The sequence below is a fragment of the Mytilus californianus genome, unplaced genomic scaffold, assembly GCF_021869535.1.
Source record: "Mytilus californianus isolate M0D057914Y unplaced genomic scaffold, xbMytCali1.0.p SCAF_5, whole genome shotgun sequence".
Taxonomy (NCBI): domain Eukaryota; kingdom Metazoa; phylum Mollusca; class Bivalvia; order Mytilida; family Mytilidae; genus Mytilus; species Mytilus californianus.
Window position 1 is genome coordinate 68,111,593 of NW_026262701.1, and position 5,088 is coordinate 68,116,680.

Sequence of the window (5,088 nt, forward strand, 5' to 3'; positions counted from 1 at the left end):
CATTTTGGTCTGGTATCAGCACCATGTACTAATCTTCTGAATATATTCAAAACTAAACGCAAAAGATGCTTTTATCATAATAAAAAGGGAACTATTTCTAGCATCACTGACAAGGGAGGCGACTCCACATTTGAAAAGTAAATAAATGAACATAAAGTAATTGCTTTTGAAAAAGCGTACGTGTTTTTAAACTAAACGATTTTGTATATAACCGATGTCTTATTTGAAGCAGAAAAAAGAATCATTGAACTAATCTCTCGAAATGACCACAATTTCCTGAATATGTATATGTATGATGCAAGTTTAGCCGACAAACACAGTGAATCGATCAAATTATAAAATTTGGACAAAGTTTTCTTTCCAAATAACGCACACTTAAATCAAATTTTGTTCAGAGTTATAACTTTCATTCGGTACACATTTACGTGACAAAATAAACAATTGTTTAGCAAAATATCGATTTATTGAGAGTTTTGCTATTTTGCCGGTAGGCTTATTTCAGATTTTTTTTTACTAACATGATGAACTATTTTTTTTATTGAAATCATTGACGTTCGAAAATGGAAGACTGCACTTCATTTAAGGAATGACTGTAATTTTTTTCCTGTCTATGAAGAAATAACATCAAAAATGTGGTGCACACTGAATAACCCGCGTACGCGGCGGGTTATTTTAAAGTGTGCACCACATTTTTGATGTTATTTCGAATAGACAGAAAAAGTATAAGTCATTCCTTGTAATCTAATTCTTAATTCCATTTTAAGCCGGAGTAAATTATGAAAAAACGTTGATGACGTCACGGTCACAAAATTATGTCTAATGATGAGCTGATAGACAAAACACTGTCAGCCAATCAGAAGACGCGTTACATCCAAAATTAAATTATTGCCAAATAAACTTGAAATAAACGCTACTGAAGATGAGCGACTAATATGAAGAGCTATTAAAGCAGGTTTTGGAGCACTTTGAAAATGACAACTATGTGAAACTGTGGACACGTGATTCAAAGACTTTAAATTTATGAAAACTATAGCACTAAACAAAACCTTTAATAACGATCTAGTCTATGGCGCAATAAAGAACTGCTGTGTTCATGACGCAAAGACCAAACATTTGCATCTACTGGTTAGTCAAGTTGTTTCATAATTTCATGTACATGTACCTTCGTTTTTATCTTGAAACTGCATACCTGTCAACTGACCATATCCTGTGGGTGTGACCCGAGATTTTCACAACTTTGAGGGGTCACCCGGGATATCCGCCGGGTCGTTAAATATCCCGGGAATTCCGAAAATGACCCGTTTTCACCCGGATTCTTAATCCTTCAGACTGATTTCATACGTGATTTTCCTTTAAAATACCGGCAAATTCGTAATTCTTCCTGGTAAGGAAGTTCAACTAGCTGTGCAAACTCAAATTAAGTGACCCATTTCAGTGCATGGCAACACACTGTTAATTAACACCAATTACCTAAGCTTTAGGTCATAAATAATAGTTGAACTATATACATTTACGAATGACAGCACGCATTTGAGATGACACGCAGCACAGAAACTATAACATTGTCAATTAAAACTTGCGAATATCTTGCATCTATATACATTTGCGGATGGCGGCACGCATTTGAGATGACAAGCAGCACAGAAACTAACATTGTCCGCCATTCAACATCTATCAATCGATTTGAACCATACTTGATATACACTTTGCACTAACAAGTGTGTTCTAATGTAGTGCATAATATCGCAAACCTAAAATAACATTTTAAAACATAATTGTGTTATTCTCGCTAAACAACAATTAAATCATAAACACACTGTTCTAAAAGCCCTAGCCAACAAGTGTTGTGTGCAGTTCATGTCTGCAATGGCAGCATCTTTCTTGTGCAAGACTGGAAATGCACCAAAAGCAAGGCACTGGTTTTGAAACACTTGTAAAGCATTTTGAAGTTGTTAAATTGTAGATAAGACAGATAACTAAACGAGGGTTAACTTTTATAAGAAAATCTTTAAATTGATATGGAGAAACATAATTCATTTTCGCCTGGGACATAATATCTTTACTACTATTCCCAGATTTTCTCTTTGATTTGTTTTGTTGCTCTTGCAATGATATTTGACCCTAATACTTTTTTTATTATTCTTATTTCACTACCATCCAACTGCATGTAGATGAAATAATAGTTAGCAAAGCATTATTTCCCTAAAGCTTTTAGTTTACACAACCTGAAAGGGTTACATGATTTTTTTTGAATGAGCTAATTAAGCTTGAGCGAATTAACGCGCGCATCGTACACAAATCTTTTTTCTTTAAGAATAAAACTTACCTTGTGTAAACTGATACTGACAACTTTTTTAACGGACACCATACACATTTTAAAGATGTCAATTTTTGTCTGATCATGTGCCAAGCCATTGTTAACAGCTAGCAATTAACCAAGCACTACTTTTCCAGATATTCTTTTTTTTTCATTATATGTGAAAAACACAGGAACACGAAGAAAAATACAACAAATGTAATAAACGAATCATCTGAAAGAACAATCCAAACAAATTGAACTTTTAAACTTTTTAGGAACTTTGCCATTGAAAAACTTCCAGGGTAAAGGAAAATGAACTTTGGTTCGTGGGTTTAAATTTTGTTCTGAAAGTTAAGTGGCTTATATAAGAAATAATTGGCTTTAACAATTATATTTTAATTCAATGAAAAGTTTTTGGAAAAATATATAGTTATATCAACAAATAGTTTGTTGTTGTCTTTTTTTATGTTTTTTGTTTTTGGCATACAGGTAAATAAAAAATGTTCGTGGGGAAAGAGCGCTTATTAATGATCGAAGTATTATGCAGTCTCTTGTGAGCTGATTTTAAGTCTTCCACGGATCTAGCGCCGACCACTTCTTGTTCCAGGTGATCCCAGTCAACAATGGTCTTTATTTCGAGTTTACAATCTTGATGCTTTATCCACTTTGCTGAGTGTTTCGCTCTTATGTTTCTGGATGGTATGCATCCAACAAAGTATTTTACTAGCTCTGTACATATTGTATGTTTCCCAGAGATTGTATATGACATGTTATTAATGGCTTTTGCTAGTTAGCACTATTTAGAATGTCCTAATTTTCTTTTGAGAATGAGTAAGGAAAAAAGGGGGGTGTTTTCTGGTAATGAGGTTTATCATTCTGTTGATTATAACGATATCTATATCGTGGTCAGATATAATTGGTACGCTTACTGACGATTTAATGAGTGATGGGTTTGTTTTTATGCATATAAAATAAGGAGATGTGGTACGGTTCAAATGAGACAGCTATATCTACCAAAGACAAAATGATTTAGATGTTAGCAACTCTAGGTCACCACGCAGGACAAGTGTGTGTTCTCCTCTAATTTGCTGTTCGTGGATTTTTGTTAGGATTATAGTTAATGAGATGTTCAAGTTGGTGTGCCTTTTTTCGTTGCCATTTGAATTTTACTGTTGTAAGGTGTTTTAAATTAATGCGGGCAGTTGTAATCTCAAACCAGTATTGTGGTTTTGTTTGTGTTGATTGCCATCTCTAGTGCTTCCCCTGAGTTCTTGAATCTTTGTGGCACGTATTCGAAGGACGACGAAAACGTCTTCGTTGTTTGCAGTTTTGATTTCAACAGGAGACTATTATTACAGTAGTCTCAGTTTCAACCATTCCAATTTCACAGTTAGTTATCAAATTCGATTGTTCTTCAGAGATTATGTTTTTGTCAATCGATATAAATACCTCCATCCAAAGGTTCTTCTGTCATTTCTATAGACATTGTATTCTGCAGGCAGAAGCGAGGATTTCTCTGGTGGATTTATTTGGGGTCATGAAGCTCTGACTTTCATAGTCAAAATTCAATCTGAATCGTGAATTTGATAGTCGTAAATAGTTTTTTTCAAGGGGATTCGTCCGAGAGATAAATAAACGTATGCGATAAAAACAAATCGAGGTGGTAGATTACAAACAAGAATGTGTCCACAGTAAACGGATGCCACACTCGCACTATTATTTCTTATGTTCAGTGGACAGTGAAATTTGGGTCAAAACTCTAATTTGGCATAAAATTTGAAAGATCATATCATAGGGAACATGTGTACAAAGTTTCAAGTTTATTGGACTTCAACTTCATCAAAAATTACCATGACCAAAAACTTTAACCTGAAGCGGGACAGACGGACGAACGGACGCACAGACCGAAAAACATAGTGCCCCTCTACTATCATAGGTGGGGCATAAAAAGAGAACCAAGACTCATAAGTCAAAGAGAGACCGACGAAATTATGGCAACGACAAACGACGTAAAGGCACCAGTTTACAAAAAAATATATAAAAAACTAAAGACTGAGCAACACGAACTCTACCAAAACACTGAGGGGAACTCAGGTGCTCCGGAAGGGTAAGTACATCCTGCTCTACATGTGACACCATTTGTGTTGATCATGGTAAGCTCAAATTCGGGGATAAGTCTCATTCGGTGATGTCTCACTCGAGGAAAAGATGACTGAAGTGGTGTTACGAACATTAAAAACATATCCGTGGCCATCTGTAGCACAGATAAGTCATCACGGTCAACCAACTCATGATGGCATTCGTAAAACTTTCAAAGGGATGACTTCAACTTTATAACTCTGGAATATCCTTTCAACAGGGAGCTTTATACTCCATCTGCAGGCGAGGGTTGCATGTTGCTACATAGAAATTTATAGTTAAGCTCACAATGGGAAGCTGAAATCATCTCTTTTGTCGTAAAGTTTTATTATCAATCGACCTTCATTGTAAATTTCTAGATGTTAGTCAAGATATGAGACAGACTTAACTGTATCTGTGATATCCTTTACTTATAGTTACCAAACTTTGAATTATTTGGTGAGTGGACATCACCTTTATGAAGTCTGTCTCGTATGCCGGAAACAGTTGGTTACCACAGAAATAACGATTGTATGTTAAAGAACTCTTCATCAGTACGTAACAAATATGGTGTCAATAAAACAAAATCAAGCAGCTTGATGAATACGGTTTCTGATAATTTTTTGGTTGAATCAGAGTGTTTTTAGAAGTATCACTGTATAATTTATCCC